Source organism: Natator depressus, chromosome 1 (genome assembly GCF_965152275.1).
Source record: "Natator depressus isolate rNatDep1 chromosome 1, rNatDep2.hap1, whole genome shotgun sequence".
In the NCBI taxonomy this organism is placed as follows: Eukaryota; Metazoa; Chordata; order Testudines; family Cheloniidae; genus Natator; species Natator depressus.
This window is the reverse complement of record NC_134234.1, coordinates 104,219,196-104,235,677: the sequence shown is the minus strand read 5'-3', so window position 1 is coordinate 104,235,677 and position 16,482 is coordinate 104,219,196.

The window sequence follows — 16,482 nt, the reverse complement described above, 5'->3', positions numbered from 1 at the left end:
GACTGTTGGGGGTGACGCTTCCGATATAGCAGGGGCTCCAAGCGTGCCAGCAGAACACCTGGAATGGACAGCAAGGTGATGGGCCTCTTAGGCAGTGGCTGTAGAGAAAGAAGTCTCATATCTGTGTATCTAACCTTTTATACCATGTTTTTCATCATATGTCTGAGGGCTTGATCCTGTGATTTCTGGAGAACTCTGGCCCCAGGCCAGCAAAGCCCTTAAGCCTGTGCTTAATTTCAAGCCATTGCATAGACCTACTGAAGTCAGCGTAGCTATTTGAATACTTATAGTTAAGCACATGTGTAAATGCTTTGCCAGGTCAGGGTCAGAGTGCTTAGCAGCACCTTGGAGGATACAGCCCTGAATGCCTAATAAAGTTACCATTACCATTGGAACAATGGCTTTGGAAAGACTCTGCTACCAAAAATAAAATTAATCAATCAATATTTTTCTGAGCTGATGATTGGGATTATGATTTGAAATATTGGTCACAGGTGTTTAAAAAACAGATTTTTCAATAAAATCAGAAGTTGGACTGGTCCAGAAAAGCTATAGTATCAAGCTGATTAGTATAACCCTGAAAAACTCCAGACCACAGCAGTAGTGCAATGTTTATGTTACTGCAAGTTCAGAGTTACATATCATTTAAGCAAATACATTGCTTTGAGATGACTTCTTAAGGTTGCATGTTTGGTGTATTCCTTTGTAGCTAACATCAAAAGAGACAGGAGAATGGGTAGCCATCCTCTATCCCCACCATGAACAATCTCATCCAGGCCCTCATCTCCCACCTTGACTACTGTCACATCCTCTTCTCTGTCCTCCCTGACACCTATAAAATCCAGTCCATACAGAATTGCTGTTTCTAAGATCGCCCTCATTGCCCGTCACTTGGACCATGTACCCCGTTTTTTGAATCTCCAGGATGACTTTTCCTCATCCACCACATCAAATTCAAGTGTCTTGATTTCACTTTCAAAGCTCTGCACAACTGTACTTCTCCCTATTGTGGTGTATTAAAAACTCTGTTAAAACTATAAGCTATCACTTGACATTTCAGGGGGGTTTCCTGGCCTGCTTGCAGGCTAGGAAGCTCTATAGGGAAGTGTGTGTTCTGAGCCTAGCAGCCAGAGTTTTAGAGTCAGCCAGCCTACAGTAAGACGGGATCAGTTGTGCCTCTCTGTTTTAGAGAGCAGCCTGCTTTGTCTCGCTCTGTTTTTTGGGTTCTTGTGGGTTATCCTTCTGAATTCTAAGAAATAAAGTAATGTAGTATTGGAACCATTGAGCAAGTACTTTATGTTTTTATCCAACTTTTCTCTGTGTGTGCCCTGAACACCTACTGATCCATCTTTATCACTTTCCATGTCCCTCTGCCAATGATGCCAGCCTCATCTGCCCATTTGTCTGCTTAGCAAACAAACACCTTGCACCTCTGTCTATGCTTCCCACAAATATCCTTCCTGAGATCATCTGCAAGGCCACTATCACCATCATCATCATCATCATCATCTAAGTTCTTCTTGAAAACCCACCTATGTCATGATGTGTATGAGAAACTTGCTGACTGACCTTATACCTGGAGGACTAACATATATAAAGAGAACATACATTTAATGCATGTGTGTTAACATAAGTGTACCTATAATGCACAATCTTCATTCTATGCTCTGTTTGCATTTAGGTTGTCAGATACCTGGGAGCAGGAATAATACCAGGTTGGAGAGAACTAGCACTTTGTGGAGAAGACTGGAAATAATTGAAGTTACTCAGAAAAAAAGACCCATTAATTAATGTAGTCCATCTCCTAGAGAGCTGTGGAGATAGGGCTAGATTCACAAAGAAATTTGGGCACGATGACACTGAGAACTGCCACATCTAAATTCTAGGTGCCTAGAAAATCTGTGAGATTCACAAAGCCTGGGTGAGGCCCCTAGGCTCCCCGTACATTGAATGGGATGAGATAGGCACCTCAGAATGGGATTCACAAAAGCCATCATGTTAGGCACATTCTCACCTAAAATAGCCAATGGGAGATGCAAAACCACTCAGAGATACGTGCCTAAAACCTGTCTACATGGGAGGCACCTCCCTCTGTTTGGGCTTATCAGCTGCAAACCCTCTCTGGCATTAGGCGTATACACCATTTTAGCTGGGGGTGGGAGGACAAAGGGAACACTCATAACTTTCAGCCCAGTGGTTAGGGTACTCACCTGGGATGTGGGAAACCACTAGTTCAAGTCCCCCACCCCTAGAACAGGGATCTACCACATCTTAGGTAAGTGCTCTAACCATTGGGTGCTCCCTCAGGCTCTCCCATTGAACCTGCTCTGTTGTGGATAAATAACAAAAGAATCATTGGGCCAGAGAAAGGGAATGAGTATGAGAATGACCCTAATCTCGTGGTTAGAGCACTCAGGTGGGAGACCCAGTATCCAGTCCCCCTGTTCCAATGGCCTTTTAAAAATTAGTTATCCCCAGTGTAAGAGCAACAAGAGAGACTGAGGGAGCCCCTCATCAGAATATTCCATAGCTAATGGCCAAAGCATTCACCTAAGAGGTGGAAGAGCCCTGTTCAAATCCCTTCTCTCCTTCATGTGGAGAAGGGACTTGAACCAAAGGTCTCCTACATACCAGGTGAGTACCCTAACCACTGGGCTAAAATTAGTTAAGAGGGAGATGGTGTTTCCCCACCACCCCAGCCATTTTGTTCAAGCTCATCAGTAGGCATGCTTACTAGATCAGGCCCCACCCAAATGAGGTGGAGGGACACCTATCTCCATTTATGCATCTCTGGGGCTGAGGTGTCCAGCTGCAGTGCACATGCTCACGGGCAGAAACAGGTGCTTCCAGAACTTTCACTGAAAATAATGTAGGCGCTTGGTTTAGGCACCTACAGGGGTTGGCAGCAGCTGAGCATGGAGCTTTATGAATCCCAGTGGGGCCTGATTCTTGGGTTTAGGTGCTTGAAGTGGCAGTTAGGTGCCTAAGTCCTTTTGTGAATCTAGCCCTTAGCCCATAACTAGAAGACACATTCTGCTATTAAACTGATTGTAAGGCTTTGTTTCTTCCACAAAGAAACATAAAAGAAATAAATTATATTGCTGTATTAGACGACAAAAATATAATTGTATTTATTTAAATATCTTCAAAATGATGACTAGGGCTAGTCAAAAAGTTTGTCAAAATATTTTTATGGAACATGGCTTTTGGATCAAATGCATATTTTTCACTCAAAGTTCTGTTTTCATTGAACATTTTGGGATTTTATTGAAAAAAAATCGAAAAGCTAAACATAAAAATAATCATTTTTCAGAATTCCAATTTTTTTGGTGAAAACTTGAAAAGTTTTCATAGAAAAAAATTAGACAAAAACAGAAAAAAAAATCAGTATTTGTGGCAGGAAATAAAGTTTCCCAACCAGCTATGTTAGAGACCCCTGTGATAACTTTCAGTGATCATGAAAGGTGGTGAGAAGGAGAAGGAAGAGTGAATACATCCAAGCAAGGCCTGGTAATACGTTCACGTATAGTATGCATATGATGCAAGAATTAGACAGCTGGAAACAGCTATTATCAAACAGTTTAGGATCTGCTAATACTTGCACTATAAAAACTATGTCTTATCCCTCAAGACCATGCTTGCTTGCCTCAGAGGTGAAAGGCCAGGGGCTAATCTGCTGAGTTACCATGCCTAGTTTTAGTTTTTGAAAACATCTTAACAAAGTCTTGACAGGATTATCTGTGTTCAGTGTTGACCCCATCCCATGAAGAACACACTCCTGTTTTGTAGGGACCTCAGCAGGACTTATGTAATGAGGCCAAGGAAGCTTCTTTGGATCTTTGCTGGTCAATGAATGAGTGTTGGTTCAGCTAGTAAATCAAATCACGACATCACACAATGGCAGAAATATTGGGCCAGATCCCCAGCTGCTGTCAATCAGCATATCTACACTGATTAATTAGCATTGATTAATGCATAATAGTTTCATTTCAGTGGTGCTATGCCACACTGGCTAAAGATAGGACTCATTTCTTTCTCCATCATTTTTCTAAAAAAAAATATTTTTTTTTTTTTAAAAATCCCTCCTCCCTTTCAACATCATGCATTTTTAGGTTCACTGTATTTAGAATGTTGTCTAGTCAACACCCAGTTACATCAGGGACCATGTGTCTGACATAGCTGTCTGAAAAGAAACTGTAACCCAGCAGAGAATACAGTCATGTTATTGATGCAATCAGCTGTGATACCACTTGATTTTATACTCATAGTATGTTTATATCCCATTCTGCAAGATTACAGTATATTAAATATTGGGCAGTACTGATACAATGGACAGATTTTCTCCAAATCTGTGGATTTGTTAGAAGGCCCATATATTAATACCTGTTTTCAATTTGCTCATAGTTATAATAAAGAGGCAATTAATTCAGTCCTTTCTCTGACATCTTTGTCTCTAGTTAGTATAAAACTAATAAGACTGCTGTGGTATTGCTCATTGCTTGCTCCATGCTTCAGGTTAACAAATTGACTTGGTTATTTAGATGGGCTGTTTGCATTAAAAGGGGAAACAACTGTCAATAATAAAGCCCAAACAGATACCTCAAACTGAAAAAGCTTATCATGGATTAAACTTTGTACCATTTTGTCTGATGAAAAGAGGAGATAATAGGAGAGACAGGGATAAATGTAATGAAGAGAAACAATACAGAGTTTCTTAGGGGTTAATCCAAGCCCGTCACTGAATACAACAGAGTTAAGCTGGCCAAAATAGGCTTCAGGCTAAATTCTAGGACAAAACTTGTTACTTTATGATCCAGTTGCACCTAATGAAAGGCTCTGTTTGCAAAGAAGATTTTGGATTTGGGACTAGTGGGGCAGAAGTTACCTCCATGATTTCTCTCTTGTTTGACACACCAGGGGCCTTGTTGTAGCTTGATAAATGGTTTTCAAAAATCTTCATTGTCATCCTTTTTTTACCCTCTTTTTAAAAAGAGACAGCGTTACAAAAAAAGGTACTTAAGAAACCACACAACTTTGACCTAACGGCACAAAGTCTTTGATGCCAGAGGTTGTAGAATACTCAGTCTGTAAAATTGTACTTTCAAGAACAGTAAATATTTTCTAGTCATTTTTACCACCAGAGAAGGATAATTTAAAAAAATCATAATTTTCCATATGAAGACTAGTCACTTAAAAGTTTTTCAATTTTACTGTCTCACTCAAAAAAGTGCCAATACATTAAACAAGTATGTTAGATTACAAAGTGCTTTGACTACTGTAGAGAGTAAATTATAAAATGAAGGCTAAAAATTAAAAAAAAAAAAAAAAAAAGAGAGAGAGAGAGAAAGTTAAAATTCACCTGAAATGTTATTTTAGGCTCAACTATACTAATGATACTTTGAACTCAGTGGTATGTATTTCATCATCTGAATAAACATAAATCCTCATTGCCTAGAGATGAGATTATACCATACAAATGCAGGCCATACCATACTTTATACCAACACAAACCTCATTGTCAGAATATATGGTAATATCTGATTACTACTGATTACTGAGACAGTAGTACAGTAAAAAAATTGTGACTTTTTAAATTCAAATAAATTTATAATACGTATATGCATAAAATTTAAAAGGCCCTTTACATAAGGTATAATCTTTTCCCATTTCTGTGTGTCTGGTTTTAGTTACAATTTCCTTTTCCCCCAGCTACCTTCCATTCTTTAAATTTACATAACTAATAAAAGGAAAGAGCTGAGATTTCTTATATTGCACTAAATCTCAAAACAAACATTTTGAGACAGAGCTCAGATTTTTAAATGAAAGGTGGAAAAGAGGGAAATGGCTGCAAAAAAGAAAGTGGTATATTATATTAAGATTACATTTCTTAGAGTTTAGTCCTTCAGAACGCACTTAAATGTCAGTATTTCTGTAACAAGTTTTGCCTTAGTTGTAAGGAATTTGTAGAGATTGGGCCATAGTCATTGAGTATATAAATACTTGTTGTGTGTGTGACATCCAATTTGAATTTTTCATGCATGTTTGGTATCTGTAAAATCTAGTTTTGTTTTGTTCCCGGTCATGTACGATGTAGTTAGAGTGAAATCACTGGGTGAATAGAAAGTAGTTTTAGAGAAACATTTCCTTTCTCCCCAACTTATAAAGCTTTGTCAGATGTTCACAGCTGTGGTTTTCAATGGGACAAGAAGAGACTATTGTTTCTCATTTTTTCACAGCGGGATAAAAACTAAGGGCCATAAATAATGCTAATTTTTAAGATATTATTGTGTAACCTGCAATGTTCATACCTGGCCAGCTTTTGGCACAGGCAAATATGGGACGACACTACATTGAATGTACTGTGGTCTTTCCTTCTGGGGTAGAGAGAGTAAAAAGGAAACAAGATTAAAAGGAACTGAAGATCTAAGGAAAATGCTGGTTCCAAAATTATTTAGTTCCAAAATTATTTAAATTAAACAATAAGAGCATCAAGACTGTGAATGGATCTGAGCATGGGTTGCCAGTCTCTATGAAAATACCAGCATTGAAATATGTACTGAAAGGCGAGTCAAACAGGTAAACTCAGGGCTGGATTTTGCCCTCTCAGGTAGCCCTAAGTGGGAGCTATTATGCTTCAGAGAAGGTGGGGGTGAGGGGACACTCATCAATTACATTTCCTTTATGGAGTGCAGCCTTCTCCAATGGCTGGCATGGGAAAGGAAAAGCCATAGTTCCATCTCTCCTCCCAGCCTCCTCCTGTGTGAGGGCCATCTGTCACACAATCTCAAGCCCAAGAACCATAAAATGCATATCCCTAACATAGCGGCACAAGCACAGGCCGGAGTCCTCCTTCCTATTCCTCCACATGACCATTTTAGGGCGACACACAATCAAGTCCCTGCAGTCTATATTTTGATTGACTTCTGTGATGGACATATTTCCCCTCCCCGAATAATGAACTCTGTTCCCTTTGTCACCTTGCTGCAGGCAGGAAATGGTGAAGGCTCCAGTGATGCTCCATATTGGCCAGAATGAGAGATGATTTTTCTCCCTCAGCCCAAGCCCTGCAGAATAAGTTGCCTGTACTGAACTTTCACCGCAGGGACTGAGACAACAGAAAAGAACATGGATCCTTACTACACAGTTAATAAGCTGATCTGTGCCGAGCAATCTAAATAACAGACAGCGATAATAATTTTGGTGCTTCTATTTAATTGTATTCTCCCTGTCATGTCAAGTACTACACATTTTCTCTGGAAATACAATTTCCCATGACCTTGTATCAATCTTCTTTGCACTATGCCTAGCAACAGGCAAACTTCTGAATGTCCCGTGTTCAGATTCTGTGTGGAACATCATACCAAAGTGTGGATGTTCAGCCTGCAAAACATTTCTTTCTGATGAGACTTCCAGCCTCTGGTCCTAGCAAGAATTTACAACTTCAATCGCACGTGAAATTTAAATTAAAAAAACAAGCTATCTGAATGTATTCCAACCTTAAAATGTTTTGAGTTCAGTCCTAGAAAGAAGCAAATATTTGTGAGTGTGGGAGTATTAGTTTTTCTAAAGCAATTGGTCTCTACTAAATTGTACCCCACAAAGATAATTCTGTGATAAACAAGAAGCTTTTTTAAAATATAGGTACTTTCTATTAAAAGTTTCAGAGTAACAGCCGTGTTAGTCTGTATTCGTAAAAAGAAAAAAGAAAAGGAGTACTTGTGGCACCTTAGAGACTAACCAGTTTATTTGAGCATGAGCTTTCGTGAGCTACAGCTCACTTCATCGGATGCATAGCATATCGTGGAAACTGCAGAAGACATTATATACACACAGAGACCATGAAACAAAACTTCCTCCCACCCCACTCTCCTGCTGGTAACAGCTTATCTAAAGACGTTCTGGTTAAACTTGGATTATTGCTGTGCACATTGTAAGATGAGCTATTGCCAGCAGGAGAGTGAGTTTGTGTGTGTGGTTTTCGGAGGGGGGTGTGTGTGGGGGGGGGGTGAGAAAACCTGGATTAGTGCTGGAAATGACCCACCTTGATTATCATGCGCATTATAAAGAGAGGTTTCAAAGAGGGATGGGCTATTACCAGCAGGAGAGTGAGTTTGTATGTGTGTGTGTGTGTGGGGGGGAAAGGTTAAAAAACCTGGATTTGTGCTGGAAATGGCCCTACTTGATAATCACTTTAGATAAGCTGTTACCAGCAGGAGAGTGGGGTGGGAGGAAGTTTTGTTTCATGGTCTCTGTGTGTATATAATGTCTTCTGCAGTTTCCACGATATGCTATGCATCCGATGAAGTGAGCTGTAGCTCACGAAAGCTCATGCTCAAATAAACTGGTTAGTCTCTAAGGTGCCACAAGTACTCCTTTTCTTTTTTCTATTAAAAGTGGATGAATTGTACTTTATTAAACAAATGCATTGTCTTAAACTGGTTATTCTGACAATATGAGATTGAGAGGAAGGGAGCTTCCACAGTGAGGGTACTAGCCTGAGACTTGGGAAAATCCAGTTCAATTGCCTGCTTCACCACAAACTGCCTCTAGTCCACAGATTGTAAGCTCCTAAAGGCAGGGACCTGGGCTCTGATTCTCCACTAGAATCATAGAATATCAGGGTTGGAAGGGACCTCAGGAGGTCATCTAGACCACCACCCCTGCTCAAAGAAGTACCAATCCCCAACTAAATCATCCCAGCCAGGGCTTCGTCAAGCCTGACCTTAAAAACCTCAAAGGAAGGAGATTCCACCCATTCCAGTGTTTCACCACCCTTCTAGTGAAAAAGTTTTTCCTAATATCCAACCTAAACCTCCCCCACTGCAACTTGAGACCATTACTCCTTGTTCTGTCATCTACTACCACTGAGAATAGTCTAGATCCATCCCCTATAGAACCCCCTTTTGGGTAGTTGAAAGCAGCTATCAAATCCCCCCTCATTCTTCTCTTCCGCAGATTAAACAATCCCAGTTCCCTCAGCCTCTCCTCATAACTCATGTGTTCCAGTCCCCAAATAATTTTTGTTGCCCTCCGCTGGACGCTTTCCAATTTTTCCACATCCTTCTTGTGATGTGGGGCCCAAAACTGGACACAATACTCCATATGAGGCCTCACCAATGTCAACTAGAGGGGAATGATCACATCCCTCGATCTGCTGGCAATGTTCCTACTTATACAGCCCAAAATGCTATTAGCCTTCTTGGCAACAAGGGCACACTGTTGACTCATATCCAGCTTCTCGTCCACTGTAAACCCTAGGTCCTTTTCTGAAGAACTGCTGCCTAGCCACTCAGTCCCTAGTCTGTAGGAGTGCATGGGATTCTTCCGTCCTAAGTGTAGGACTTTGCACTTGTCCTTGATTAACCTCATCAGATTTCTTTTGGCCCAATCCTCTAATTTGTCTAGGTTCCTCTGTATCCTATCCCTACCCTCCAGCGTATCTATCACTCCTCCCAGTTTAGTGTCATCAGCAAACTTGCTGAGGGTGCAATACACGCCCTCCTCCAGATCATTAATGAAGATATTGAACAAAACCAGCCCCAGGACCGACCCTTGGGGCGCTCCACTTGATACCGGCTGCCAACTAGACATGAAGCCATGGATCATGTCACTACCTTATCTCTTTGTTTACTTACTTACACCAGTGTAAAGTGGGTGTCAAACACTCCTGGATCAGAATGGTAACATTTTACACCCACTTTGTACAAATGTCAATGGTTACACAAGATGCATGGCAGTGGAGAATCAGGCTCCTATAGGACCGGAAAAAACAAATCCTTTAATGTATTAATAAAAAATGTTTTGCTTAGTGTTGTTAGGGAATCATTAACGGGAACTACACAAAAAGAATAACCTTTGTAGACATTCTCCCATATAGTGGGTTATTTATCTCTAAAAGACTTCATTATCAAAGCACTCTACGGATGAGATGTGGTGCTATTTGATAGGAGAGACTAAAAGCCTAATTCCTTATCTTAGTGGAACTCAATTTACTGCAGTGGATTTACTCCTGATTTACACCAGTGTAAGTGAGTGCAGAAACAAGTTCAAAGGTTCTAGCACAACCATGAATTAAATAAACAATGAACAAACAAAACAAAATCTCATACCGATGGAAAAGAGCAAGTGTGCATGTGTGGGGCAAGATGCAGCATTGCGGCGGGTACCTCAGCACTCATACAATTCTCTTGCACATCATGTGACCTGTTTTTATTTTTATTGATGGTTGAGTGAGCAAACAGAAAGCCCTGATGGGTAGATAAGAGTCAGAATGGGAAAGGACAGTAATGTTAAGATGAGTTAAAAGCTCTTGCTGACCCTATCCTCTAACACCATCTCCCCAACTGCTTCCCCTGTGAACTTTTTGTGTTGCATTCAATTTGCTGAAATAGAGGATAGAGGGGCCAAGCAAAGGATATATCCTGCTTCACTGCATAAAGCTAGCCTACTCGGAGGTGTAATGGGTTAGAAGTTAATGAAAGTGACAGTTCTAAGACAAAAGTTAGCCAATGCCATCCTGTAGAGCCTAGTGCTGAGAAGGGACCCCCTGTTGGTCTTACCTCTTTATATTTCCTTTTGTTCTCCTTCCCCTTATCAGCAGGCCCTGCCGTGCCAAGCCAAGGGATCCTTATTAAAATACAATGTGCTGCTGCTAATAGAAGTGAGCAAAGCCTCATTAGCACAAGGGCTTGAAGAGGACTAACGCTAATTACAGCACACTTAGAAGAGATGAGCAAATGAACAGATATACTTACCCCTTTAAAGAGGGTCATCCACTTCTGTGGTTCCAGCCAACCCAATTTATTTCAGAGGATTTTGCTGGTATTTTTTCCTCCACCAATATTTTCCCCTTAAGGTTTTTACCAGAGCACATTTGTATTACCCTGGAGGGTAACAGAGGGGCACTGTGCACGTGTTGGCCGGTAAATGCAGGTTATACAGGGATGAAGCTGGCACCATTTAGCACCTCCCACCAAAGCTGTATCTTTTGGGATATGGGAGCGAGGTGTACATTCAAACTTTTATAACCAGAGTCCTGTTCTCTCCTTCCTGATATGCCGTCAGTCTGAATGATTGGAGTACTACTGTCCACAGTTAGCCAGATTCCCAGCACCACCACCAAAACAAACTCACAGGGACAAATTAAAAAACTTCACTAACGTTTGCAGGCAAAAGTTTCACCTAAATGTATTAATGATAACTCTTAAACATTTAGTTACACTGCAAATCTCCTGCACCTACAGAGGACTAGGTTCCCTACTGAAAGGAGGAAGAAGGAAACAAGAACTTAAAGAACAAGGCAGTAGAGATGGTGAAAAAAAATCAGATTTCTATTTGACTTCATTTTTTATGCAAGGGACAAATTTTTCACAAAAATATTCATAAAAATCCATCTAATTTATTGAGCTTATAGGATCTCCTCTAGCACTGAAGAGTGCCTGAATAGAAGGCTATCTCCCACACCACCTCATGCACCAAAGGGCTGGTGAGTATGTGATTTCAGACTGATCCTTTCAAGAGCAGCAGTCATGCTCCCCCAGCAGTATATCTCAGAAGCCCTCATCATGGAACTCTACCTTGTATCTGCCAGGTTTCCTGCTCCCCACAGAAGCACTGGGACTACAAAATATTTGGGTCAAGGCATTTTACTTGGAAAATATTTCATAGCCACATAACTGATTACTCTGTTATGAATGAGGCTAGTTAATTTTTAGTCTTTTTGGATGAATTGTGATAATTGCAATAATCTGCAGGGACATGAAACCTCTATGCACTGTGATTCATGTGTGTATTTACCGAAGCAATGTGACAAAGTCACTGTTTAAGCGCCAGAATAAATTGCCATTCTGGATCAAAGCAGTAGTCCATCTAATCCAATGCTCCATCTCTGACAGACACCATTGATAGCTGCAAATACAAGAAATCTTGCTGTAGGCAGTTATGGCATAACCTGTCTATAGGGAAAGTTTCTTCATAACTCCCATCCATCAGTTAGAGGCTGGCGTATGCCATGCCCTGTGCAAAGGCCTGTAGCAGTTGCATTCCTTCTAACTGAGGAAGCACAAGGACTGCTTTCTTCAAGCACAAAGGGCAAACATTGCCCCAAAGGGTATGGGAACAAAAGTGGCATCATGGCCCCAACCCTTCTTCACTGGCCTATGGAACATGCATGGTGCATTAAGGGAAGCAGACTGCACCACCTGGCAGTCCCCCTGAGCACATGCAAGCACAAGAAAGGAATGAGGCTCATCCCCATACTCCCTCTTAAGCAGTGCAGCTTCCAACCAGTACAGGGTGATGTCTTAAAAACACAGTCTGGTCCTAAGTAAGGAGTCAAAGGTTACTGGACTTTTTTCTCTTTGCATATACAATTTGGCTTTTCTGCAACTGGCCTGTTCTAAAGAGATCAAAACATCCCTCCATGAAGCTCCAATGTTCTGGCTGGCAACAATCTGAAGTGGGGCACTTGGCACAAAATCAGCAAATGTTATAACATGACCTAAAGCCTGAGACCCTGAGTTTATTCTTGAACTTGGGTCTCTCCTGCTCCTGCCTTACCACAGGGTTCATATGAAAAAGAATTATGATGAATTATTACTATAAATGTGGCTCTTTGGGATTGTTCTAAATATGTTTAGGTATTCTGTGGCCCTTTAGCAGAGGCTTTACTTATATGAAACTGGTTACTAATTACTGTGAAAAAGAATGTTGATGATAAATAGTTGCTTCCATGAGCAGTGCGAAGTGTCATAATTAGGTCATTAGCCAATTGGATTGGATCTTGTTCATGGAACCATAGATAGAGAAAAGATCAATGATCATCTAAGGCGAAGTACTGAGTGCCCCAACTTCAATGGGAGCCAAAGGTGTTAGCACCTCAGAGGATCATGTGCCTGGTACATTTACTGTAATGTAGGATAATTCTTTGCAATACCAATCTATTTCTAAATGACTGCAGCAGTGGTCAAGGCGCTTCTGCTTATTTAAAATATTTGCTCTAGTTCAACCAGGAGTTATGGCCTGTGTTATATAGGAAGGAAACCTAAATGATTGTAAGAATTCCTTTTGGCCTTAAATCTGTTAATTTATTAGTTTCATTATGTGTTTCTATTTTGCAGTTTCCTGGGGAACCCTTCAGGATTAAAGTTGATCAAATTAGAGCTGCAGGATTCCTTACCAGCTTGCCTGGTGTGGGCTGCTGGGAGTCAGGCTTCCAGTGAGCCTGGAACAGTCCTATCATGTGGACTTCCCTGGGGCTTAAGACCACAGGTTTCCAGTCTACTGTCTTGGGGTAGCCCCACCTGGGGACCCCAGGTTTCCAGAATCTGCAGCTCCAGGGCAGCTCCATCATGCCAGAGCTCCCAGAGTTTAGGCTCCCTGCTCTACTGAAGGGATCCTGAAAGCCATGAGAACTGTATCTTGGACCTCCCCTGACACAGATTCAGGGGCCTGGAGTTCCTGGGACAGGGAAACCAAATCTGCAACTCTGGGGTAGCCCCACTATATGGACTGCCCCAGGGTGGGGATCCCAGGGCTTCCAGACTCCTGGCCCAACTGTCTCCCTGGGCTGCCCCACTCTCAAGGCAGTTGACTCACCAGTCTGCCAGAGCCAAGCACTCTGGAGATGCAGCTGTCCCTGGAACCTGGAAGCCCTGGGGTCTCCAACCTCAGGACAATCCACATGGCAGGACTGCCCCAGAACCACAGACCCTGGGAGCCTAGGCAACCACTGAATCAAACTGACATTTCTGTCAGTTTCACAGCAGGTAGCTGCAGTCCTGAAACTGACAAGAATGTCAATTTGAATGAGCAGTTGTCAGTCTATTTCATTTTGCAAACACCACGTGTCAGTGTTTCTGAAACAAATTATTTGTGGGATTTCTGGTTCATTAGGAGTTTAAAAAAAATGTTTGCAGTTTCTATTGGACAGACCAAAACCAAATGTCTAAAATCTCAGAACTACTCAAATCCAGAGTTTTGGCCAGCTCTAACCAGGATGGAAAATAATTTGCACTACATGTTAAGGCATCAAAGGTCAGATTCGGATATATACAGAGGGTCCAGTCTTTAAGCAACGTGGTACTTGACATGGTTGTATGAGGGGATGACAAAAAATAATCTGTATTCTCAACATTACATTTTTAAGATCTCAGGACAGATTAACAGCTGGTGTAAATCAGCATCATTCTTTTGAAATGAGTGGAGATTGGCTCATGTACACCAGCTGGTGACCTGGTTCTCCAGAGCTGGCTGAAAAATCGAACTTTTTAATGAAAAGTCTCTCAAAAAATTGAATTTTTTTGGACCAACTTTTTAGGAACAGCAGAAAAGAATGATCTCAAACAAAACCAAGAAAAGTATAAAGAATATAGGATAGGGGTTCTCAAACGGGGGGTTGGGACCCCTCATGGGGTCGCAAGGTTATTACTTGGGGTGTCGCTAGCTGTCAGCCTCCACCCCAAACCCCGCTTTGCCTCCAGCATTTAGAATGGTGTTAAATATATTAAAAAGTGTTTTTCATTTATAAGGGGGGTCGCACTCAGAGGCTTGCTATGTGAAAGGGGTCACCAGTACAAAAGTTTGAGAACTACTGGCATAGGGTGTAATAATGAGCAAACTATCCACGCCTGCTTACTACTGTCTATGACTGAGCACTCCACAACTGTCCCTACAGGTTTAAGGGGACTGTCCCTGACCAAGGGCTGAGTATCCTCCACTTCACTGAAAGTCAGTAGGAATTGGAGACATTCAGCATCTTACAAGAGACGTTCCGCACATCCCAGGATCAGAACTGGAATGCGGAGGCCTTGTCCTCCGATTAATACGAAACTTTCTTTAATTACCTGCTAGTAACAATGAAACGGTCTCTATCCCTATCAAGCTGGGGGTGGCAGCAGATACCCGGGGTTTGATATAACAAGCACTGTGAATTACACGTGCACACCTTTATAAAAGTGACCACTTGGGATTTCATGCTGCAGTTCTTCACTGATTTTTAATTAATTAATTTATTTCGAGTGCATTTGAAAAAAGGATCTCACTAGGAGAAAGTTCCAAAAACTGAGGCAACAGGAATAAAAACAAGTTCTCTGGAGGGACCAAAACATCAGGGACTGAGCAAAGGCAATCATGACACAGGAAGCAGGCCTATAGTTCAGAACCTAAAAATAGCCTCCTTCCACTTTGCCATAGTTCAGCAGAAGCCACTGCATTTTTTCCCTGTAAGTTTTAGCTTTGGGGAAGTCTTTAAAGACTTCCCCTAAGTGAAAATAGGCTTCTTACAGTAAATGGCATGATCCTGCTCTCCATTACATCCTTGCAAATCAGGGATAATTAGAGCAAAACCAGGGAAGTTACCATTGTATAAAAGCAGCGAAAATGAGAGAAGAATGAGGCCCAGCATATTCATAAGTACTGATTTTTTTTTTCAGTGAATCTGTTTCTGAATGATTAATAAAGCAGTATATGAACAGTCAAAAGCCTTTTATCTGCACATTTCAAAATGTTGTGGGTGTTTTGAAGATCCCAGGTAAGAATAAAGCTCTTGAGAGATCAGAAAACACTTCCTCCCCCCCCAGCCCCCCATCTTTTTGTTGTTGTTGTTGTTTTGGTTTTTTGTATTATAGATAATTTAATAGAGATCCTGAATTTTACACCAACCACCAGTCTTTTCCAAAAAGGACTTTACACAATTGACAAAATCAGTCTAAATGTCACTCCCCAAAGAATAAGCACAAATACCTTGTATATGTGTATCTCCATTCATATTTGTTTGCAACCTGTTTTGCATGCACAAGTACTTGGACCGTGTTCTGGCAACAGAAAGTAGGCCTAAGATGCCTTTTTCTGCCTTGGAAGACTACACAGAAGAATCTGTGGTATTTTCTCCTGGCTGCCTTTGAAGGGGACTGGATAGGAGAAAGAATATATCCAGGGTGCCCATGCACCTCATCAATCCCCAGCTGCAGATGGCTCCTGGCTGCCATTGGCATCCAGGGTAAAGTAGAGCAACCTTAAGACTGCTCTACTTAGCATCAAATATAGGACTGGCATTTGGATAGTCCCAGCATCAAGGAGATAGATGGGTGAAAAGGGGATCCTTTTTTTCCCCCCAAACCTCCACCCCCAGCCTCGCCAGCTGCACTAAATGCTGCTCAGCTGCAGTTGAGGCTCTGCCCAATATATGGAACCTGACCTGAATCTCATTTACACTGGTGTAAGTCAGGAATTAACTGAAATCAGTGGAGTTATAACAGTGAAAAAACAGTGTAAGGCAGTAGAATCAAACCCAGGGACTTAATTTATATCCTCATGGAAAATGTTCTTTCTTTATAATAAAAAAAATTTGCTTTTATAGTCCCGTTTTAATTATGTCCTTGAATTCTCATGAATCAACAGAAATAACACCTTTCAGATACAGAACCATAACTTGGGCAACAGGGTTTCATTTGGAAACTCTTAAAAATCATTTCACTTTTAAGG